General features: G+C 46.8%; 1 long non-coding RNA gene across 2 annotated transcripts in view; it reads right to left on the bottom strand.

Moving 5' to 3' along the window:
* LOC147738015 (uncharacterized) overlaps positions 1–17,404 on the bottom strand; it is a 72,635-nt gene extending 55,231 nt beyond the window's left edge. Inside the window, exons 1-2 of one of the 2 annotated variants that reach the window (XR_015307443.1) lie at positions 17,344–17,404; positions 12,870–12,989 (exon numbers count right to left, since the gene is read on the bottom strand). This is a non-coding gene — a long non-coding RNA (uncharacterized LOC147738015). Of the gene's footprint in view, positions 1–12,869; positions 12,990–14,327; positions 14,425–17,343 lie in introns of those variants that run through there. The other variant, XR_015307444.1, reaches the window with a different exon arrangement.
* Between the last annotated feature and the right edge of the window lie 8,259 nt (positions 17,405–25,663).

The raw sequence follows: 25,663 nt of genomic DNA, 5'->3' as shown, positions 1-25,663 counted from the left end.
TCCCCCCATCTCTTCGGGAAATCACCAATCATCTTGCTTTTAGGAAAACCCTCAAAACACACCTGTACGCAAAAGCACACTGATCTGCCCTGCGCATGCAATAATAAAGAGTAAGTCAAGAGCGCTACGAGGCCTCCGGGTAGATAGCGCTTTACAAGTGTAATTTAATAATAATAATAATAATAATAATAATAATAATAATAATAACGAGGCCTGCACTTCTCAGAGCCCACAGTACTTTCCTAAGGTGGTTCAGGTGATCCTGCCAGGTGGAGCTAAAGACAGCAATAGTGTGTAGAAATGCTGCATTCAAGGATTCCAACCCAGCAAGGGCTTAGTTCACCAACCTTTGAAAAGTGGCAGATGCATTTTTCAAACCAAAGGGCATTACAGTGAACTGATAATACCCATCTGGGGTTGAAAATGCAGATATTTATTTTGCTCCTGGAGTCGTGAGACCTATATGCCAGTACTCTGATGTGAGATCAAACATACTCAGATACTTGGCTGCTCCCAACGTGTCAATAAGTTAATCTGCCCATGGAATTTGGCATGCATCAGTTTTGATCACAGCATTCGCGCCCCAATAGTCCACACAAAACCTCATTTCTTTCTTACCATCCTGGCTATGAGGCTTGGGGATTAAGACAACTGGGCAGGTCCAGGGGCTCTCAGAAGGCTTTAGAACTCCCAATTCCAGCATCATGCTTACTTCAGCTTTGATGCTCTCTTTCACATGTTCGGTCGGCCTGTATGTTTTATTCTCGAAAGGTAGCCTTTCATCAGCGTCTACAGCATGGATACACCAGCTAGTCTGGCGACAGGTCAAAAAGAAGAGCTCAGCAAACTGATTTAGGACTTGCCTGCAATCAGTCTCCTGATGGGCAGGTAGGGTGTCTGACAAGACCACACCTTCCACTGACCCATCTTTTGATTGCTGGACAGGTATGGGGCAGGTTCACTCTTTGCTTCCCGATCCTCATCTGTAACCATGAGCATGGTCACATCTGCCATGTCATAGTAGGGTGTAAGGCGGTTGAGATGGACGACCCTCTTATAGTTCCTGTCTGAGCCAGGGTCTACCAGGTAGGTGACCACCAGTTTTCGTTCTAGGATAGGGTAGGGTCCACTCCACTTACCTTGCAGAGCCCTAGGAGTCACAGGCCCCAAAACCCACACCATCTGCCCTGGCTGGAACTCAACCATAGCAGCCTTTTGGCATTACCAGAGCTTCTGGAGCTAGGCTGGCCTCGACGTTTTTGCTGCTATTTCCACGTACTCATACATCCTGGAGCAAAAGCCAAACACATAGTCCACTATATCTGCTAAGGTTCAACGAGAGTTTTCTCCAATCACTCTTTCACAAGGCACAGTGGTACCGACAGGAAACCCAAACAGAAGTTAAGATAAGGAGGACCCTACTCCTTTCTGTGGCCCTTCCCAATAGGCAAAAAGCAGGCAGGGAAGTAAGACATCCCTTCTTCTTTTGAGTTTTTCAGGAAGTCCACCGATCATGCCCTTCATTGTCTTGTTAAATCTTTCAACAAGGCCATTACACATAGCAGAGTGGCTTTGGCCACACTGACCAGGACGTATGCAGCGGGGGATTTGGACCCCTAATATTATGCCGTTCATTTTCAACACGCAGCTCGATGGCTCAACACAGTCCCTAGTTGGGAAATTCGGCTCTCGGCGGGAATGGTGGATGCTGGTTGTCTTCCGGAGCTGTTAATGGAGGAATCAGCAACACCAAGAGATAATCCATATATTGTGCGACAAACGGCCAGAGTATGGCATTGGTTTGTAGTGAGAGTACTTAAGCGCGCACCATTCCATAGGGAGCTCCTAATCTAGATATTAAAACCAATCAGGCAGATGGCACTCAGTATGTCCTTCCAGGCATGGAGTGAGGGGGATGCGAGCAATAAGGTGAATTGTACCCAGATTACACTTATCCCCTTTAAACATGCCCGCAATGAGTTTGGCCTAATTGTTTTGCCATCCTAAATTAAAATGATTACTCCCTGGATGTGTCCTGACTTCCCTATATTTCGTGATCATATTAGTGTAATATGCCATCTTTATAAACGTAGTGTCAATGATACATAGCATTTTTCCAAAATGATGGGATCTCTTCGTTTTGCTATGCCGATAATTTGGGAACACGGCACAACGAACTAAGAAACAGCGAGGTCCCTTTAAGTGATATGAGTAGTCATAGGAATACGTGACCGCTGACAACGCGAGCCGCGCCCTTCCCGAACTTCCGCGTTTTCCAACAAAAACAAATCCGCGACCGCATTGCCCCTCGGTTGTTGCGGGCGGTGGTTTTGGTCTGAACAGGTCTACCGGCGGGGAGTCACATCGGAGCAAGTAGGTCTTAGGTTTACACTCCATTCACCGCATAAAAAAAACCCCGCAACTCTAAAAACACACGCCAGCAGAACCGGCTATTAATACCATTATGTTATGCTGACAGATTGACCAAGCGTGAAGGTTTCCCCCCTCCGCCAGCCCATGATGTTCGACAGCGGACTTTTGAAAGTGAGTTTTACCTCCCTGTCTCGATATGACTTCTGATTGCGCTTTATTTAAAGGGCGTTTTTGCAATTTCACAATCCCGACCTTTGGTCGTTTTTGACGAGCACTTTCATTAATAAAGTATCTACCCTTAAAACATGCAGATATAATATTATTTGCGTGTTTTCTCTGATATTGGTTAAATAACGAGTAAATACTTGTCTGGGAACTCATAACATGAGATGGCCTTCTCTCGGGCACTGTACCCTGTATTTTCTACAGTACAATTTTCTGTGGTAATTTTATTAACTGGTAAATCTTGTGCACGTTGGCTTAGATAGACTGAACTCTATTAAGTCTAGTACAATTAGTAGCAAAACAGATTTGTTTGTTTCTTTTATTTTTCAGAATTTTAGTCTCCCTTAATGAGGCGAGACCCCATGGAGATTCATCCATCTTAGGAACCCTTACAGTCACCAGGTTGTATTAGTTTTTTCTTTTTCTACACCTTAGGTTAGGACACCTTAGTGAGTGCCCACCAAGGAGTATGAATGAGTGTTTTGGTCCTGACGAATGCTGAGCTGACTCTGGGCTCCTTAGCAGAAACATGTTGACCATCTTTGTTTATTTGTCACCTTTGTGAGGACTTATTGGTTCAAGCTAACCCAACCAATCACTAGTCCATTGTTTTTTCACTGTTTTTACTAGAGTTAAAGCTACCTTCTCAATAAAATTATTGTCTGATGAGTAGCCCACACTCTTTTTAAATCACGATTCTAATTTATTTATTTATTTATTTATTTTGCGATTTCTAGAGCGCCTGGTGACCCGTAGGCATCCCCGCGCTATAAACCTGAGAAGATCCAGAGGAGGGGGAGAGGGAGTGAATTATTTGGGGAACAAGAGGGTTTTAAGTTTCCTGCGGAACGCAGTGAGGGAGGGTTCCAGACGTAGACTGAGAGGGAGTGAGTTCCATGTTGTGGAGGCTTTGACCGAAAAGCGACGACCGCCGGTGCGGGCCTTCCTGAATTTGGGAACCGTGGCAAGATGTTCCGCGTCAGAGCGAAGGGGTCTGGAGGCTTTGTATGGAGTAACCATATTTTTTAGCGCGGCTGGACCAGCTCCATTGATGAGCTTGTGGGTGGTGCAGAGGGCCTTGAACTCTACTCTCTGGCGAACAGGGAGCCAGTGTAGGGCTTTGAGGGCAGGCTTTGCTGAAACTCTAGGGGGGAGGTTCGTAATGAGCCTGGCCGCCGCATTCTGGGTGCGTTGGAGTTTGGCCAGGGTGTACTCAGGGGCCCCAAGATAGATGGCGTTGCTGTAATCGAGCCGGGCCAAGACAAGACCCTGGACCAGCAATTTCCTGGATGGGAGGGGAAGAAGAGGTAGGATCTTGCGCACGGAACGCCGGAGACCGAAGCAGGTGCCTGCTGTCTTGGCCGCCTGCGTTTTCATGGTTAGGTCAGGTTCCAACCATACTCCTAGTGTTTTGATCTCATTTTTAAGAGAGGGGATTTCGCCGAAGGTGTCAGGCCAAGATGATGGTGGAAAGGACGTCCATTTGTTGCCCAGGAGCATGATCTCGGTCTTTGCACCGTTCAGCTTCAAGGCCGAGTCACACATCCAGGTATGGATGTCCTGGAGACAATGCAGCAAGCTGTCAGGGTGGTTATCCAGGTGGGACAGGGAGACGACTAGTTGGGTGTCGTCAGCGTAGTTAATTATTTTTATACCGTAGGGGGCCACTACGTCTTCCAGGGGGGCCATATAGACATTAAACAGGGTGGGACTGAGCGACGACCCCTGGGGAACTCCATTCTTCAGTGGAAGAGGTTCTGACCGGGAGTTGCCGTCCCACACCTGAAAGGATCGATAGGAGAGAAAGGATTCTATCCACGCTCGCGCCGTACCCACAATTCCTGCCTTGGCCAGGCGATGTAATAGGACACGGTGATCCACCGTATCAAAGGCGGCGCTAAGGTCCAGGAGGATCACTGCCACTGATCCCCCTGAGTCTAGGATACACCTTGCCTCCTCGATGACAGAGAGGAGGGCGGTGTCCGTGCCATGGCCGGGTCGAAACCCAGTTTGGGATTGGCGCAGGATATTGTTTGTCTCAAGAAATTGGGACAGTTGCGAGTTAACTAGCTTTTCAGCCATCTTACTGATACAAGGGAGCAGTGAGATCGGTCTGTAATTAGACATGTCGTCCGGGTTAAGTTGGGGTTTTTTCAGCAGGGCCTTAACAACTGCGTTCTTCCAATTGGGGGGCACCGTTCCTCCAGCGAGGGAAGAGTTGATAAGGTCCATGATGATGGGGGCTATGATGGGAGACACCTTTTTTAGGAATCTGACCGGAGCTGGGTCAAGGGGGGAACCGCTTTTCATTTTCTCTAGCGTGGACATCACCTCGGTGAGGGAAACTGCTCTGAAGGTGTCCAGCTGTGGGCTATTGTTGCCGTTCGCTATATCCGTGATGGGAGGGGGGCTGACGGTAGGAAGGGAGTCCAGTATCCGCAGGATTTTCGAATCGAAGTAGTTAGCCAGATCCTTACTTCTGTCTGGGGGGGGGGGGAGTGAGGGGGGGGTGCTGTTGGGATGTTTAGTAATTCTTTGACTATCTGATAAGATTCTTTGGATGAGTTAGTCGCGGTTTTTATTCTGTTGCCATAAAACGTTGATTTAGCTAATTTCAAGGCTGTTTTGTATCGTCTTACCGCATTGTGATATATGTCCTTGTTACTATGGAGCCAATCTTTCCTCCATACTCTCTCGGCCTTCTTGCACTCTTTACGGAGCGCTCTGAGTTCGGAATTATACCAAGGTGCATGGCCCTTGGTCTTATTTTTAACCTCTCGATTTTTGATGGGGATGAGGCTGTCGAGGGAGGAGGAAATCCAGTCTCTGAACTGGGTGTCTGCCAAGGCGGGGTCGGCTGCAAGACTGGGGGTGGTAGCGTCAAGAGCCAAGGCCCAGTTTTCCATCAAAAGTCTGGCCCAAGATCTGTCCTTGGTGTAAATTGGGGGATTATGGGGTTTCTTAAAGGACCCTGGGAGATGGGCCGAGACCAAGAAGTGGTCCGTCCACGGGAGGGGGAGGGAATTGGTGAACTGGAGGGAAGGGATGTTCGAGAATACAGGGTCGAGCAGATGTCCTTTCGAATGCGTGGCTCCTGAGTTAGCCAGGGAGAAGCCAAGGGCGCCAAGTTCACAGATTAAGTCAGATGGCCCTGTGTCTAATAGATCATCGAAATGGATGTTAAGGTCACCTGTAATCAAGAAGTTAGATGTTAAGTGGGCCAGGGATGAAACGGTTTCGAAGAAAGCGGCGGAGAAGGGGCTGAGGTGTCCAGGGGGCCGGTAGACCAGAAGGCCTGACAGGGAGTAGGATGGTGAGAGCGTCAGCGTGAACAGACAGCTCTCCGACTCCTGGTTCTGAATCTCAGTAGATCGGCAGGTGAAGTAGTCTCGGTAGATGATGGCTATTCCACCACCTCGACCCAGAGGGCGGGGTTGGGACATGATGAGAAAGCCCGGGGGAAGGGCCGAGACTATGTCGGAGTTGGAATGACCGGTGATCCAAGTTTCGGTTAGGAAGAGTATATCCAGATCGTGATCGACAATCAGATGGTTTATGAGTAGGGCATGCTTGGGAAGCGATCTGCAGTTGAGTGTCGCTAATTTGAGGCCTGGGAGTGGGGCGGCCATCCTGGGAAGGAGTAGGTTTCCAGGTTTGCAGATGTTACAGCTAGTGAAGGGGACGTTTGGGTCGTGTATTGCATGACAGGTGATATTTTTCGAAGGTCTGATGCTGAGGAGATCTCGACGTGAGTAATATCTCCTATTGGTGGTAGGTTCCGGCATGGGGGCTGGCCCTAGGCCCGGTCGTGCGCGGACGGGCGCAGACGGGCTTGCCTTAGGCGCGCCTTCGGTGCGCAAACGGCGCTCCCGCTGCGCTCGTCCGCTGCGCTCGTCCGCTGCGCTTCCTGTGCATGCACATTTCTAGGTGGAGGGGGCGTGGCCTCTAGTGGGCGTGGTCGGCGAGCGCGCCTGGTCTAATGGCGGCCGCTTTAGCAAAGTAAAAAGCGCTACAGCATATGCACCGCTGTGTGCTTCAAGAGGCTTTTACTGTTGTGGAGGGTACAGTAAGGATCACAATTCAAGTAAATAAGTGACACCACACAAGTTTAAAACAAGGTTTTTGCCAAGGTTTGATGCGTACCTCCAGCTCCCGGCTTCCGCCTCAGGACTGGGTCAGGGATGTAAACGTTGCGCTGACGATCAGCGTTTAAGTAGGCGGGAAAATGGGGGCGTGGCCTCTAGTGGGCGTGGTCGGCGAGCGCGCCTGGTCTAATGGCGGCCGCTTTAGCAAAGTAAAAAGCGCTACAGCGTATGCACCGCTGTGTGCTTCAAGAGGCTTTTACTGTTGTGGAGGGTACAGTAAGGATCACAATTCAAGTAAATAAGTGACACCACACAAGTTTAAAACAAGGTTTTTGCCAAGGTTTGATGCGTACCTCCAGCTCCCGGCTTCCGCCTCAGGACTGGGTCAGGGATGTAAACGTTGCGCTGACGATCAGCGTTTAAGTAGGCGGGAAAATGGGGGCGTGGCCTCTAGTGGGCGTGGTCGGCGAGCGCGCCTGGTCTAATGGCGGCCGCTTTAGCAAAGTAAAAAGCGCTACAGCGTATGCACCGCTGTGTGCTTCAAGAGGCTTTTACTGTTGTGGAGGGTACAGTAAGGATCACAATTCAAGTAAATAAGTGACACCACACAAGTTTAAAACAAGGTTTTTGCCAAGGTTTGATGCGTACCTCCAGCTCCCGGCTTCCGCCTCAGGACTGGGTCAGGGATGTAAACGTTGCGCTGACGATCAGCGTTTAAGTAGGCGGGAAAATGGGGGCGTGGCCTCTAGTGGGCGTGGTCGGCGAGCACGCCTGGTCTAATGGCGGCCGCTTTAGCAAAGTAAAAAGCGCTACAGCGTATGCACCGCTGTGTGCTTCAAGAGGCTTTTACTGTTGTGGAGGGTACAGTAAGGATCACAATTCAAGTAAATAAGTGACACCACACAAGTTTAAAACAAGGTTTTTGCCAAATCACCATCTGAGTTTCTTTCTCTTGTCATCGAGCCTGATGATCGGGTAGAGTTCTCTTGGACCAAAACGACTTACAAGGGTCGCAGTCTTCCTTCTTGTGCTCCGGAGAGAGGAACAAGTTACAAACTTGATGTACGTCGGTGGAGGGAACTTGGTGTGGCACTCAGGACAGAAATAGAATGGAGGCCGTTCCATTTGAGATGGCTGGCCCTACGCAGCAAGGCCCGACGGTTGCCCACAAGGTTTTCTATCAAAAATGGAGAGTTTTCCAAACTATTTGAAACGAGGAGAACAGGGAAATGTGTACTGAAACAATACAGTTGAGGGTAGAGTGGACTGCGCACTGAGGGGAACCCGAAGAGCGGTTTCGGAGTGCAGCAATATGCACCCGAACCCGTTTGGGGTAAAAAACAATCTAACAATGGAGTCAATGCCCATGTGCACTATCACCGAAAGATGGTCACCTTACCTCGTGACTGGAAAGACTTCTTCAAAGACAACTTGCAAACATCCGGACCCAACACCAGATGGCAGGAGTATGCAAAGCATGTGCATCTACAGCATACATGCCTAGAACAGAGGATTAATGGCCCCAAATCCCTGCTGTGGTATCGTCATGTTGTGGCTGAGTGTGCCATGTGATGTGGCAGGCTATAGTGCTTGGTGTGATTTGGTCATTTTTGACAAGGTGGAGTACTGAAGGCTTAGGCGTTTTTTTATTTTCTTTGTTTTTGGGATCGTGTGATATAGTGCGGTACCTACTGTATGATGTAAGTAAATAATTGCTATTATACAGTAAGGATGTGGGGTGAGTGTATTTAGGTCTGAAGACATGCTGATTATATGCAGAATAACAGGTCCGGGAAGTCACTGCTGACTAGAGCAGGTTAGCACAGGGGTCTCCAACCTTTTCTGTAGCGAGAGCTAATTCTGCTCAAGGAAAGTCCTGCCGAGCTACTAGCATATTTTATAACTGTAAAATGCTCATGATATGTATTAACATTACACTGTGACCACCCTAAGCATGAATATCAGTAGTAACCACCCAAACGTTCTAGGTGAAGTCATCAGCAGAATGCTAGGAAAACGTTTATCAATATTAAATGCTTGTAATCAAGTAACATTCAAATCAACACTTGCTGTGTGCCACAACAATAAGACTCCCCAACTCAAACTGAATTATCATTCAGCTAACAACTTTAAATGTGTTTTAGAATTGCAATATTTTGTCTTCATTAGCATATTAGTTTCTGAAAATACATTTTTTTCTATCAAAACCACTTCCCACTTTGAGCTATCAAAACTCAATTTTCCAGAAGAAAAACCTTTTCTGAAAAAGCATAATTTTTCCTTTAAAAATCAAATCAGTTTTCATTGTTAGAAAATACACAATCCCTAAACATCAGCTTTTTGTTTTCATTGAGTAGCGCCATGTAAAACTGCCTCTCATGGACAAATTCTGCTTCAAATACACAATTGGAATCATAGGCCATGCTTGCTTAGCATACCACTAAGAATGCCTCCGTTATGCTAATAATTCCCACCATTAAACCGCTCTGCCACAGCTGGATGCCCAACATATATCAGTTATGGCCATCATTATGGGAGAAGCGGCTGCCACTCTGTCGGGAATGGCTAAAAGCAGGCCAGTCATGCTCTGAATTTGTCAATGATGGCAGCAGGTATGTAATTGCTTGACTTGTATGCCCCAAATAGTCAAGGAGTAGCTTTAAGGAATCAACACTGTTTAATAGGGAAGGACACAATGTCACACACCCACACCAAAAAGAATGTGATGTTTTAATGTTCTCTGCCCTGGATGCATACTCTCTTCTCCTCAGCTCTTTGGTTGTTCATGCTACCAACTAACACATTTTCACTCTAGTCCTTGCAGTCACACACTTTGATGGGTCAGCCCTGGTTACAGCTGCCACTATTCTTTGAAGTCATACACGCTTCAACTGATAGAGCAGGGAATATAACATGGCCAATCTCCTTCTTAGGTAGATTTAAAGTGGATAAAGATTGTTCATGGGGCAGACCCATAGGCCAATGCCATAGCCTCCACATGCTTCAAAATCCTCTGCATACTCCGCAAGACCTTCAAATATATCCCCCCGAATACAGGAAGACCGTCATCCATGCATCCATCACCAGCAGGCTGGACTACGGGAACGTCCTGTATGCCGGAATCAACAAATCTCTACTCCACAAACTTCAGACCGTCCAGAATGCCACAGCCAGACTCGTTCTCAGCATCCCATGACAAGACCACATCACCCAACACTTACGAGACCTCCACTGGCTCCCAGTAAAAAAAGAGTGACCTTCAAGCTGTTCACACACACCTACAAAGCCCTCCACAACACCGGACCCCAATATCTCAACAAAAAAATCTCTTTTTACGCACCCAAGAGAAACCTCTGCTCCGCTGACCATTCTTTGGCTGAAATCCCCCACATCCACAGAGCCAGAACAGGAGGAAGGTCCTTCTCCTACATCACGGCCAAGACCTGGAACAAACTCCCTCTTAGCATCAGATGAAGCCCCAACCTGCAAGCATTCAGGGAGAGCCTCAAGACCTGGGTTTTTGAATGACTGGAGCTGCCCAAAGCCCCCAGCACCTTGAGACCCTCAAGGGTGAGTAGTGCACTCTATAAATCCTTGATTGATTGGCCAACACAGTGTGTGTTTGAGTTTTATCAAGAGGCCCTGCCATTGGTTTGGCTGTCTGTAACTCTTACGGATAATGAAACGAGCAGTGCTGCCTTCTTTAATATACACAGAATCTCTGAGATCGGCTTCGTTTGGCTTCACCTCTGGGAGCTACTTTGAGGGTGCTGATGAGCTACCAGTAGCTCCCGAGCTACTGGTTGGAGACCCCTGGGTTAGCAGCTGCACAGGCCTTGGGCATTGATCCTATTGAGGATAATATGTGACGGGCCAATGGTGACTGAAGCTGGCTAGCAACAACGCTGGCTTCTGTTATTCATTACAAGCAGGGTAACAATACATGTCAATATTCACTGGAACTGGTTGGCAGTAAAGTTAACCTCTGGTTTTGAATATTAGCAGGAATTAAGGTACAGGGGTCACTACTGACTGGAGTTACTTAGCAGGATAATAGGTCTCAGGGAGCCAATACTGGTTAGCAACAATGCTGGCCTCTGGTATTCATGACAAGCAGGCTAACAATGCATGTCAATATTGACTGGAACTGGTTGGCAGTAGAGTTGACCTCTGGTTTTGTAGATTAGCAGGATGTAAGGCATAGGGGTCACTACTGACTGGAGTTACTTAGCAGGATACTAGGTCTCAGGGAGCCAATACTGGCTGAAGCTGGTTAGTATGATCACTAGTCCCAAGGTGCTACTAATGACTCAAGTTGGCTAGGATGATAACAGGTCCCAGGGGCCAGTACTAACAGGAGCTGGCTAGTAGGCTTACATACAGGTCCAAGGGGCCACTACTGACTGGAGCTGGCTAAAAGAATAACAGGCCCAAGGGTGGTGGGGTGCGAGTGGCACCAGTGACCGGAGTTGGCTAGAAGCATTGACGACCTTTGGTATTGATTAAATGCAGGATTCCAGGTCACAGGTGGCACTGCTGAATACAGCTGGCTAGCAGCAGTGGTGGCTTCTCGGAAGAAGGAATTGAGAAAGCATACCTGGATATACTGGTTTCTTTAACACCGATAATTGGTTACACATGAATGCCACAACGTGCATTGATATATTACATTACCAAATTACAATATTCTTATATTAATTTGATGTGACTGTTCGCCTTAATATGCCTGCAAAGTTACATGATTCTATTAGGCCCAGAACCGTTTTATTTAGTGATGTCCATCTCCACACTTTCCTGCACCTTGTCGTAAATTGAATATTGACAAACAGAAGTGTTATTTCCAGAAACAGTGAATTCTGCTGCTTGTCTGTGTATCTTTTATCTGCACCTCACGGACTCCTCACATTCCTCTCGAGAGAAGATCTTGCCTCCTACTCATTAGTATTGTTTAAGTAACTGTTTGTATCACGTGTTCATGTTTCATTGACTTGTATTAGGTGAAGTGTATAAAAATGCATTGTGTAGCATTAGCATTATATACTCCAACTTGCTTTAGGGTGGATGCTCTTGTCCATTGCAAAGACAATTGTCACTTGTTAGTTTGCTTGGCCTTTTGCTATTTTTGCATTAAATTTATAATAGATGTGTTGGCCTCCAGGTGTGTTGTGTTTTATTTTACATATCATAAGAGATGACGAGGAATATGACAGTCCAGTATACACATTCTTTGTATAAATCAACCCACAGTATACTGTTCTGGAGGTTCAGTCCCACAGACATTATCTCTAACTGAACACCCTAGGAAGCATGTGCTTTTCAAACCAGTTGCCCCCTGATGCGGCGTCCAAGTTATTGAATAAATCAGTTTGTCCTGAATTTTAGGAGGGTTACCGTAACTAGTGCACTCTGTTAGAGAGTGCTCACCTGTGGTAGTAAGATGTTACTAGGCACCTTATCACCTATGCATGGTGCAGGGCTTTGAGTTACAGAGCTCCTCACGCTGTGGAGAAGATTAGGTCCCATTTACCAATTTTCCCATATTTGGTCCTGATGAAATGCCAACAGATTGCTCCATGACTACACAAGGCATGAACAAAGTTGACCTGAAGTATAGACCCCAGCTTACCAGCAGGTCCATAGGTGATCAATACTTTCACACAGTGATAGGCGCCCTTAGTTCCTCAATTTCTCTGCCACTGTTTTTAATCTCAACATGGACCAGGAAGATCACATTAAGTATATTGCGGCAACTGGTCGATAGTTGATCTTATATTCAGACTTCACCAATCTCACATCTTATGACACAACATCCTCTGTCCTACTATGCTCATCCAACGTACTTATTAAAAGATCTCCGACAGAGTGCCCTCTAGGGGTGCCCACCAGGCATTGTAGCACCGGCCTGGTGAGGAGTATAGCCCAATGATGAAACATGTCACCTTCAGGTGAGTAAACACAACTTGTCTTAAAAGCACATGCTTTAGGGTGTCTGCATTCAGTTACAGAAAATGTCTCTGGGACGAACCTCTGGAACAGTATACTGTGATTTGACTGTTTTATTTTAACAAATGTACATAGCAGATATTGGCCCTTCCTTGTTTCACAAAAATGATCGGATTCCTGCCTCAGAGCGCACTTCTTACAGACGAGTATGGGGTTATCATGTTGCTGCTACAAGCTCCTTACCTGTGCGAGTTATCGGGAACGATGCAGGGGGCAGACCCAAACCAGCCACAAGTGGAGATCAATGACAAATACTGAAGAATGAACAGAGCTTCCAAGCTGGTGACCATTACTTAATTGACCCTGAAAATAAAAGACACGTTTTTAGTATTCTGGTGACTCATGACCATAAAAACAAAGGTTATAAATTCAATATTGTGTCAAATACTTAAACAAGCATTTGCAATGCAATAGGTCTCGCATTAGGAAAGTTTGAGCTATTGGTATTGTAAATGACCATTTTTTTATTTATGTGTTGGTTTTGAAAATAGCAAAATTAATAGCTTTGTCATTTACAATGCCAATAGTTATAACTTTCGCAAATGTGACACCTATAGCATTTGTAATGCAATATGTGTTGTATTTACGAGACTAGTAATAAAAACAAGTCCCTATTTTTCCAAAAATGAAAAGGAATTCAAAATGCGACCACTCATAACTCACAGACCCATTAATGCCATAACCACATTTCTAATAAAACACAAAAATAGAAAAATAAGATCAAAACAATTTTGAGAAAATATTAAGAAAATTGTACAATTTATTCGATATAAAACAATACTTTTGTACACAAATACAGTGCCATTTAATACAATTAAAAATGTGTCAATTCACATGAAGAATAATAAAATACAGGTTGTCATTATTCTTCATATGAATTGACACATTTTTAATTGTATTAAATGGCACTGTATTTGTGTACAAAACACGTCCACCACTACCACGCCCACCACCACCACACCTACCACCACCACGTCCACTACCACCATGTCCACCACATCCACCGCCACCATGTCCACCACCATCACCACGTCCATAACCACCACATCCATCACCATGCCTGAGTGCGGCAGATAGAGCATGACATCTTCCACCCTATCAAGCTTGTTGGCGCTAGAATCATCTCACAATGGGCTCTACCCGAGTATCTAAATTAGAGTAATAATGCTCTATCATATGTGATGAGCTTACCGTTTTCTGGGACGAATCCGGCATGGTTCCTCGCCCTCGACCATGTCCGTAAACAGGCGGGCTAGCCTTAGGCGCGCCAGCAGCGTGCCGCTGCGCGTCCATGCTGTGGGCACCATAAGTAGGCTTATGCTTAACTACTAGAGCGCTGACCTGTCCCTCGCTCCCCACGAGGGGGAGTCCTCCAGCTGTGGTCACTGGTCCTGCCCAGCCCAGCTCCCGTTCTACTGTTCGACGTAAGTCAGGCTTACCCACAGTGAGTAAGCATTCAATGCAATTTCAGTTTAAAAAACATTTGTTTCAAAAAGCTTTAAATTTAAAATGCGATTGTCTTAGAAGCATCCAGAGTAATTTTAAAAGCGATACATTCAATCATTCAAAATACTCTGGCTTAAAGAGACTGTGCAAACCAGCAAGTTCTCAGTTAGTACTCTCTGGTACTGTGTGTCTGACCTGTGTCAGTTTCTCTGATTCTTCCTGTTTCTCTTGTTAAGCCATGGCAGCTTCTTGAGCTGTGCAGGGTGTGAGCATCTGAAAGGGCAGCCCCAGCCCTCCAGGTCTTTACATGCGGGCCCCTCGGCAGCAGCAGCACTGGGCTGCTGTTTACTTGACTCAGAACTAACATGAAAAAGAAACGTACATATACAGCAAACACTTATTTAAAGGTTAATTGCAGTTAGAACAAGCATTTACAATGCAATAAGTCTCGCAGCATTAAAGTTAGAGTTACTGGCATTGTAAATGACAATGCTTTGCATTAATTTTTTTTTTAATTTGCAATTGGTATGTAAACATTGTTTGTGAATGGTTAGCTGTTGCTTATGCTAAGCAAAGTTGGCAGTAATATAGAGTGCTAGTCTTGCTTGTTATAAGCATGCTGATTTAAAGCGCTCTGATACCTGCACTGACGGCAGGTGGTGTGTGTTCCTGGTGGAAGCGTGCACTGATGGCTGGTGGTGTGTGTGTGCCTGGTGGAAGTGTGCACTGACGGGTGGTGGTGTGTGTGTGCCTGGTGAAAGCATGCACTGACGGCTGGTGGTGTGAGTGTGCCTGGTGAAAGCGTGCACCGACGGCTGGTGGTGTGTGTGTGTGCCTGGTGAAAGCGTGCTCTGACGGCTGGTGGTGTGTGTGTGCCTGGTGAAAGCGTGCCTGGAGGAGCAGTGGTGACGCAGGGCTCCTATGCCCGAGGGAGAGCCCCGCGTAGGCTGCAGATGTCCGGAGTGCCGGTAAGTGGGCCTTACTTGTAGGGGTGGGGCGGCAGGAGGGTGTCGGTAAGCTCGTGTATGTGTGCGCGCGTGTGTGTATGTGTGCGACGGTGGGGGGGGTGTTTCTATATGTGTACATGCGTGTATGTGCGCTCATGTGTGTGTCTCTGTGTGCTACGGGGGAGGGGGGTGTCTCTGTATGTGTGCGTGCGTGTAGGTGTGCTCGTGTGTGTGTCTCTTGTGTGCGACGGGGGAGTAGGGTGTCTCTGTATGTGTGCGTGCGTGTATGTGCGCTTGCGTGTGTGCCTCTGTGTGTGCACATGCGTGTGTGGTGGAGCTTTCCAGGAGACAGGAGCTGGCCACAGCGAGCGCGTTCTTGTGCGCGTGGCCCGCTCAAATCGCCTTCCGGCAGAGGAGAGGCACGCGGCCAGGTCCTGTCTCCTGGAAAGCTGCGTCGCTAACAATAGGTCTCTGGCGAGACAGCGCTCACGCTGTTAACGCCACGAGACATAAAAAGGAGGTAACTAGGCCCTTAACTTTAGGAACACCTTCATTCTTAAAGGCAGCCACTAGATATACATGCTTTGTTTCCCCTACCCAGAGTTAACACCCCCGATGGCATCAGTACGGCCCTCGGTCCTACCATAGACCAAAATTTGCGGGCCCCAGGAAAATGTTTGTGAGTACCTGTGACCTAGATCAACAAAAGATGGAAGTAGTTAGACAGGAGGATGAAACAGAAGCTTGCATCTCTGAAAGGCACAAACAGGAACCAATGAAAACAAGCATTGGTATAGCCAATAGGTTGCGCCGTTGGGACCTTATAAGTGTTTAGCCATGCAACAGTTGATATTGTTGCCCCAAGGATATTGTGCTGGATAACTAAACACGTATAAGGTCCCAGAGGCGAGACCTACTGGCTATGCCCATGCTTGTTTACCTGATGGGCATTGGCTGACCGCTACCTGGTTACTGAGGCCCTAGTGAGGTTGAGACATATTTTTCTTTATCCACATCAGATGTGCAGGCCCAGGACTATGTAGCAATGAGGCGCAGTTGGTGGTGCTGACTGTGAGTGTGATCTTTCACTTTCAATTGACGGGGCTGCCCCCCTTTACTCTGGTGAAAGCCAAAAACGGAATTCGAGTCGATCTTCTCATCACACTGAGTTTTCAGGCTGAAAAAATGTCAACGTTTGCTGAGGCCTTCAAAAGAGTGACCCAGCTCAGCAGACACAAGGAGACCCAGTATAGCTGCTATGCAGTACAGACCTTAAGGTACCCAGACCCAGCGGGAAAAAAAAGAGTGACCCAACTCCACCAATTTATTTATGCGATTTTCTATAGCGCGAACTTTACCCAAAGGTGTCAGAGCGCTTTACATAAGCACCAGTTGAGAAACATAAGGACTTAGGATTACATGCGTTACAAAAGAAGGATACACACGGAAAAAATTGCAAATGTACAAGATGTAAAGTCACACAAGGAGGCGATACACGTGGATATACTCTAAGATAGTAAAAAGGTCTCCTGCATTTACTAGTGATTGGAGTTATCTCTATATACATGGGGAAGGGATAGACATGGATATACTCTAAGAGTCACATAGAAATGGAATAGAGCACAACGGTCTACTGCATAAACTAGTGATTAGAGTTATCTCTATATACATAGGGAAGGGATACGGATGGATATACTCTAAGAGTCACGTAGGAATGGAAGAGAGTACAAAGGTCTACTGCATATACTAGTGATTAGAGTTATCTCTATATACATAGGGAAGGGATACGGATGGATATACTCTAAGAGTCACATAGGAATGGAAGAGAGCACAACGGTCTGCTGCATATACTAGTGATTAGAGTTATCTCTATATACATAGGGAAGGGATACAAACGGATATACTCTAAGAGTCACATAGAAATGGTAGAGAGTACAACGGTCTACTGCATATACTAGTGATTAGAGTTATCTCTATATACATAGGGAAGGGATATGACTGGATATACTCAAGGGTCACATAGGAATGGTAGAGTACAAAGGTCTGCTGCATATACTAGTGATTAGAGTTATCTCTATATACATAGGGAAGGGATATGACTGGATATACTCAAGGGTCACATAGGAATGGATGACCAATGAGGGTCAATCAGCATTTTTGATACAAATAATCATCGATCGATGCAGACAACAACAAAATGAATCCCGGACAGCAGGCTCGAGACCCCCCCAGCACCAGACAGTCTTTGTATCTCATGCCCTCACCTGGGGTTTGATGTGGGTCCTGTGGGCCCTGCTGGGGTCGGGTTAAAAGAGGGCCGTGGATGAACAACTGCGCATGCGCTGGAGATAGACACAGCTCCCCACAGCGCGGGGTAAAGAGGCCTTAGACTAACTGCGCATGCGCTGAGGACAACATACTGCACACGCTGAGATATATTTAAGCGCCTCGGGTTGGCTCCTCTATGCGGGGAGAAGTGTCTTTCCTCTGCGCAGGTTGAGTGAGATCTGTCCAGAAGTAGGTCCTAACTCGGCGATTTGAGTACTATCTTCGCTCCGCACATGCGCAGCTGTGACGCGCGGTCCTGCGCTTGCGCACCTGTGACACGTGGTCCTGCTCGTGCGCAACTGTGACATAGCGTGTAGGTCTGGCCAGTTGCGGTTTGACTAACCTGCAGCCTTCAGCTCTTTTTGTCAAGAGCCTCTGGAAGCTGTGGGTTCAATGCAGTGGACGAAACATGGGGGTGCGCTCGTTGCTAAAATGGAGCTAGTGACATTTGAAAATGAGGCCCCCACAGACCAAATGGACTATTCTCTGTTGGTGAATGTGGCATGTCATGAAACATTACAGTGAACTGCATATACCATAATGCACTTGGGAGTTCTGGGGCTAACATTCTGGTAGTTTTATTAATTTGTGTTTTTCTGCTGGTGAAAGGCGAAATGGACTTTCCTCTTCCGGGTCAGTGATGGCAGGTTCATTTTCCGCAGGAGCAGGGAACGCTGCATTCCTGTAGATGTATTCATACCCGTCGTAGGCTGCTCTTAAGGAAGTGGTGTTCCGCTGCCTTCTATTTAAATTAATCTTATAAATAGTACCAATGTAATGACTTCGTCAGGCGTGAGAACATTTCAAGGGTGAGTTTTGTGTCTCGTTGCAGGTTTTTATGTGGGAGTTTCCACACTAATACTGTACGTCCCACGGTAAGCAAAGGGCAATCCATCTAACCATCCTGAATCAATGACATTCATCCATCCATCCTGCATCAATGACATTCATCCATCCATCCACCCTGCATCAATGACATTCATCCATCCATCCTGAATCAATGACATTCATCCATCCATCTATCCATCCTGAATCAATGACATGCATCCATCCATCCATCCATCCTGCATCAATGACATTCATCCATCCATCCTGCATCCATGACATTCATCCATCCACCTGCAGCCATGAATTCAAACTCTCCCACATGACATTCATCCATCTACCCTTCATCAATAGAATTCAATTAATCCATTCTCGCAGCCACCAAGACCACCCCCCCCCCCCCCTCTCCCTCCCCCATTCACCAGTATCCCCGGCAGGTTGCTGTGCCTGATATCCACCAGCGGATGCCGCAGTGTATTTGTATTTTTCATGTCATAACAATAAGCTATGGTCACTTTAAAACCAAACAGTGGCCCTAACATTCCGTGCCCCCACCTTCCTACTTGCCCCAATGTATCATTATATATGAGACTACTCGCTTTGCATATCTCTGCTTTCATTATGTAAAGCGATTCGCCGCCCATCGGTCCAGGTTTATGTCCTGCAAATGCCTAAAAGATACTTATTGTATAGGTGGACACTTCAGTTCGTGGATTTATTACTGAAACAATAGCCCTGGTACCAGCCAATCAAACCGCAGAGAGAACAGCTCGCCAGCTGTGAAACCCCAGGTGCAGATAGTTCTTGCCAGTACTGATGTAACCATAGAAACACAGCCTTCCGCGCTCTGATGTTAAGGCAATAAATTTCACGTTACATCACAGGAGGGTCTGTGGTTTTTTAAACAATTATGGTTATACATGAACCTTCTTTACCCTTAACCCTCCTCCTCGCAGTGGGACATTTTGTGTGATGAGGGAGCGCTGCGTTTCAACACACAGACGGGAGGCAGGATCACCACCAAAGGTACAGCCCCTCTAAGCCAATCCTGGCAGCGCCAGGGCATGGCTATTCTTCGCCCGTAGCACGCCCATTAGGAGCCCAAAGGGCTCCTAATGGGCATGCGCAAACAGGTCAAAACACAAGTGCGCATGCGTGGGCACGGTGCCCTCCGTCCCCACTCCTGCGCACTTTTGTTGTGCTGATGCCTGTTGCCCCCCACTGGTCTGACAATCATGTTAGTCAACATGACGCGGACCGGGCGGTCCGGCGTCATGTTGACTGACATGATTGTCAGTTCAACCTCGGCGTCTTTAAACTTAAGTAAACTGAGAGTTTACTTAAGTTCAAACACGCCGAGGGAGCTGCGGCGGGGGGGGCTACGCCCCCACGCCCCAATGGACGCACCGCGCCTGACCCCAAGGTCGTCTGCTGGGAGTCCTGTGGGCCGCTTCGGGCGCAATAAAACTGCGTTGCAAGGCTAGGGGGGGGGGAGAAATAATAAATAGTTTAACTGCCCTCCAGCGTAGATGGTGTCAGCCCTGAATCAGCTGCGCTTAACTCCGAATAACCACCAACAGCCTGTGCGTCGCTGCCGAAGAGAAACGGAAGTAAATGATATCCGAGGAGGCAATCCGGTAGGAAGAAAAGGTTTGATTCCAAATCAGAGTTGCTCGGTGACACATGCCCAATATAACAGAGGCCGCAAGGAGCCTCTTGGCAGGGAGGGTTACTAAGCCAGTGGTTTACCGTGTGGCAGCAGCTCATAGGGTTGCAGCATTTGTGGTCTATTAGCAGGTAAACATGCGTACTTTCTACAGAGGAATAGTATTTGTATCTGTTCACAGGCTTCTTTCATATTGTCCTAGGCAGGGCTTTAATTGGGACGGGTCTCTATCTAGCAGGACCACCCTTCACTATGTTTGTCAATTCAAAGAGACTCCTTATAGTTCTTTCACAGTCTCATCATTTCAGAAATGATGCTTTGTGTTTATTAGCGGGTAAACATGCGTACTTTCTACAGAGGAATAGTATTTGTATCTGTTCACAGGCTTCTTTCATATTGTCAAACGCGGGTCTTTAAGTGGAACGGGTCTCTATCTAGCAGGACCACCCTTCACTATTTTTGTCAATTCAAAGAGACTCCTTATAGTTCTTTCACAGTCTCATCATTTCAGAAATGATGCTTTGTGTTTATTAGCAGGTAAACATGCGTGCTTTCTACAGAGGAATAGTATTTGTATCTGTTCACATGCTTCTTTCATATTGTCACGCTCTGGCTTTAAGTGGGCCGGGTCTCTGTCTAGCAGGACCACCCTTCACTATGTATGTCAATTCAAAGAGACTCCTGATAGTTCTTTCACAGTCTCATCATTTCAGAAGTGATGCTTTGTGTTTATTAGCAGGTAAACATGTGTGCTTTCTACAGAGGAATTGTATTTGTATCTGTTCACAGGCTTCTTTCATATTGTCATACGCAGGGCTTTAAGTGGGACGGGTCTCTATCTAGCAGGACCACCCTTCACTATGTATGTCAATTCAAAGAGACTCCTGATAGTTCTTTCACAGTCTCATCATTTCAGAAGTGATGCTTTGTGTTTATTAGCAGGTAAACATGCGTGCTTTCTACAGAGGAATTGTATTTGTATCTGTTCACATGCTTCTTTCATATTGTCATACGCAAGGCTTTAAGTGGGACGGGTCTCTATCTAGCAGGACCACCCTTCACTATGTATGTCAATTCAAAGAGACTCCTGATAGTTCTTTCACAGTGTCATCATTTCAGAAGTGATGCTTTGTGTTTATTAGCAGGTAAACATGCGAACTTTCTACAGAGGAATAGTGTTTGTATCTGTTCACAGGCTTCTTTCATATTGTCATACGCATGCTGCAAAAAAGCATCCTATCTATGACTTTTATGGTTTTTTCCATTTATAAAACCGAATAAAGTTTGTTGAATCCCCTAGTGTTTAGAAGAAACACAGATTAGACGGTACTGGACCTTAAAGTAAGCCTTTTCTGCCTGCTATTGCTGCATTTGGTGAGCCAAGTCTACACAGGATGTAACTCGATTGGTATGGAATAAAATCTTAGGCATCGCTATCTCCTTATTATACCTTTAGGGCCCGATGTAGGTAATCTCAATTTACTGATTCTTAAATAACGAATTTTACCGATTCGGTATTTAAGAATCGGTAAATATGATGTAGGTAAAAAATAGGTAAAATTTACCGATTTGGTAATATTCCTTATTACCGAATCAGTAATACCGATTTGGTAATGAGGAATACCTTCCCATTTATCCCTATGGCCCTGGAATGAATAGGAAGCCATTTACTATTACCGATTCAGTAAATACCGAATCGGTAATAGCGGGAGCATATTCAAGGGTGGCAGGGTGTCACATTGACACCCTGTTACACCCCTGAATCGTGCATGTGTGCCCATGTGGCGCACATACATGCCCTTAGGGCATGTATGTCTGCCACATGGCACTTTGAAAAAAGCAAATAATTGCTTTTTAAAGGTATTCGGTATTTACCACCAACTTGTAGTTGGTGGTAAATAGAGAATCCTTAAAGCAAAAATGCACTCACTTAAGTGCTACCTACATAGGTTTTAAGGATTCGGTAATTTACTGATTCCTTAAAATAAGGAATCAGTATTTTACTGATTCCTTAAAATAACGAATCGGTAAATTACCGAATCCTTATTTACAACCTCCTACATTGGAAAGGGCTAAATACCGGTCTGTAACGGGAAATTCACCAATTTCTGGCCATTACCGACCGGTATTTAGCTACCTACATCTGGCCCTTAGTCTCTTATCGGTAAACACTTTGAGTGCTTGGAAACTGTCTCTGTTAAAGTAGCGAGTGCTTTAAAAAAATCCTTGTGAATCTCCCCGCCCCCCCCCCCCCCCCCAACAAGGTGTTCACTGATTTGGGCAGCCACAAACCTCACTCATTTATTTGTGGCTTCACCTCTTTGCCAAAATATTGTGGTTGAGAACTCTTTATTTAAGGTCTGGGCAGCTTGCACTCAGTGGCATTTCAATGATAAGAACGGTCCCGGTCTCACCATCACAGACAGTGACATCCTCTAAAAAACAAGATGGCATCTATAAAACCAGGAGATTTGTTGTTTTTCTTAATTCTCAGCCTACCCTTGTGACAAATTGTGTTCTCAAGATCAATCTCTTCATTTTGAACAGTTACAGGAATAACTTAAATCAAACAAAACATTTGAAGTAAGTTTGTGATAGAAAAACAGGACTGTAACCTTGGGTAGTCTTAGATGCATACTTCGTATCATCCCACTTGTACCATACAGCAAGCGGCAGCTAAACCGCCACTCAACTGATCGGCCATCTTACACGAGGCCTTTGAACACTGCATGCACACGCTGCGGCTGCCAGCTGCATCCCGTTTATGTTTTCTGCTGTGTTTCGTTAACCAGAAGCGAGGAGAGAACTCACAATGATTTATTCGTTCTTCAGAAATCGAACGTGGAGCATTTGCATTTCAAATGAATATATGAATCTTTTACTTATACTTTAAGTTCTTTGACTCTAAGTTCCCTGACTGATTGTAACAAAATGTAAATTTGAGCTAGGACAAGTGGATACTGTCCTTATAGAATCCCTTTGGGATCGTAAAGAAGTGCCAACTTCCTGCAAATTCGTTTTTCTACTGCCCTGTTGAGATGAATGCATCTAAGGTAGTTGGCGGGCCGGATGCTGGTGAAGCTGCAGTTCCGGCAGGAGAAGGGTCCTTGGGTGCGTTTCGGGGCAGCAAGACAGCAGGTGCATGATTGTCCGGCGTTGAGTGCGTGGAGGGAGCTGAAGTTGTAGCGGAGACGGGCGTCGTGGCGTTCGCGGGGGCCAGGTGTTCTGGCTCTGGGCGCGGTCCAGCCGCGGACGTCATAAGAAGGGGCGGTGGAGGGGAGGAGCAGCTGGGTGGTGGGGGCAGATGAATGGGTGAGCGGGAGGGCGGGGGCGCAGCGGCTGGAAAACGGGGGAGAAACGGCGGGAGTACAGAAGGCAGAAAGGGCACAGAAATGGCACAAGAGGAAAAGGAGGAATGGGAAGGAAAACAACTAACAATCCAACAAAATGCAATACAAAATACACTAAGGTGAAGTGTAGCGAGTGGAGGGGTGGGCCCGGGGGGACGCAGCGATGGAGAAACCATGGGAGGACCGGCGAGAAGGCAGAAGGGCACTGGGCACAGAAGTAGCGCAAGAGGCAACCGGGGGAATGAAGCAAACAAAATAAACAATACAACAAGCAATACAATTACACAAAGCAACCTACCACTGGTCACCAGGGATGAGGCACGGGTGGTAGCCTGCGGGTGGAGGAGGGCCTTGAACTCGTGTCCCAGGCAACAGCAGCGAGCTGGGAGACACGGGCAAACAGGTGGTGCTGTTGCAGTGTGGGGAGCCACCTCCCTGTGACAGGAAACCTATTGTCCTACCTTCCCCTGCTCGGCCATGGCCCAGCAGCAGGAGGGCAGAATTGTGTCTGGCATCGGCCTAGGTTGCGGTTAGGCTCTGTAACGTCGGTCCCGGGAGCAGGGAGCTCTCCTGTGATTGGAATCATACCTTCAACACCGGATATGGTGTTGGGGTATGATTCCAGCAGGTTTGATACCAAACATGCCCAGGTTCGTTCCAGTCAGTTTCGAGATTGTCATCGCGTAATGACTCTTGGTCTCTCTATTTCAGGGTGGCTGTTCCACTTACAAAGCCTGGAGAATGGACTCCAGGGTTTGTAGGGGTGTCCCACTCATGTAGGGGCACCCTCACACTTAAAACCGAGCACCCTGCCTATGGGGCTGAAAAGGCCTGCCAGAGGGGTGACTTATAGGGTCTAAGTGCAGTGGAGAGAGATATAAGGAGCTTATATCTCCGGTGAGAGGTGCAAGCACCAACTCACACAGTCTGCAATGGCAGGCCTGTAGTCAGGATTTAGAGGGACACTCATGGGTGGCATAATACATGCTTCAGCCCAGGGAGGAACCCTGGCGCACCTATGCCCCAGGTACTTCAGTACCATATACAAGGGGCTTACAAGGGTGCACCAGTAGCCAAACATGAATATACCAAGGTACTTGCCATAGCCAATTTATGGAAGAAAGAACAGAGGCTAGGGTACTGGTTAGCAGGATCCCAACCAGACTAGTCAGAAACAGTATAACACCGGGCAAAAAGGGAAGGGAGCCATACAAGCAGATCCTACTTTGCTACACCGCTGCAGACAGCCTTTTTTCGAGTGTCACCATCCACAATTTATGGTGTTTGTTGGAGCAGAGGCTGTGCCTCTCACTCTCTGAGGAGGACTCCCATGAACTTTGGAAAGACCATGGCAGTTCCCTCCAAGAGGCCACGTTGAATGATTGAATGAATACGCACTTGTATAGCACATGGCTACCCAAGGGCATCCCAGCGCTTCTTGTGACACCTTATCAGTCACCACAGCTCAAGGAAAGAGAAACATCTTCAACTGCTTCCTGAGCCTAAGATAGTTATGTTCAAGACAAATATGGTCCGGAAGCTGGTTGACCTCCCGTCCGTGACTGTTTAATCCTAGGGACTGCAAGAAGTTGTTTATTGTTAGATCTAAGAGTCCGATTGGTACGATATAATTGCACCAAAGACTGAATCAAAAAGGTTGAAATTCAGTTATTTCAAGGTCCTACACCACTGGCATTGGACGCTGGAGTGGGTCTATAAAGCACATATGGCAGAGGATTCCAAGTCCTGGAGGTGCTGAAGGTGTGGTTCCTGGCCTGTGACATTTTGCATTTCCTGTGGGACTGTATAGTACTTTTGTGCTACTGGGGGTCAGTTTGGGATACCTTGATGACCAACCTAGGGGCGACACCACAATTAACGACCCGTCTGACCTTGCATCACAAAATGTCAATATTCCCAGATTTAACCCACCATGGTAAGAGTTGGCTGGCTACGGCCTTCGTAGAGGCAAAGGTGAAATTTTATGCCATTGGTTTTCCACCACGCTACCGTCTCATGGTACATGGCTCTTTGACATGCACAGCATGGCCACTTACAAAAGACCTATGTGTAAGCTCAAAGTCCGACTGCAGAAGTTTGGGGACCATTCCTACATCGGTAGCAGTATACGCTGACACCAATCGGCCTGGTTCCGTGCTCTGTGCCTGCCCCTTGATTATTTTGGGGGTGGGAGTTGGCTTCTTAAGGGGCTGCCAAGTGGCCTGGCTCCCTGACTTTTCACTCCTGTTCCCATGTCCCTTCCCCTCGTGTTCCCCCTCGTCCTCCTTCCCTAATCATCTGCGGGATCTTCTGGGCCGTATCGCCTCTATCTCAAAGGGTTATGCTATTTGTTTTTCCTGTTCTCCATGCATTCTCACAAGTTCCAATTTATACAGTATCTTGGACTCTGCTTCA

Source organism: Lissotriton vulgaris, chromosome 1_1, assembly GCF_964263255.1.
Source record: "Lissotriton vulgaris chromosome 1_1, aLisVul1.2, whole genome shotgun sequence".
Lineage (NCBI taxonomy): Eukaryota > Metazoa > Chordata > Amphibia > Caudata > Salamandridae > Lissotriton > Lissotriton vulgaris.
The sequence above is the reverse complement of the archived record's forward strand: the minus strand, read 5'-3'. Positions and strand labels throughout refer to the sequence as shown.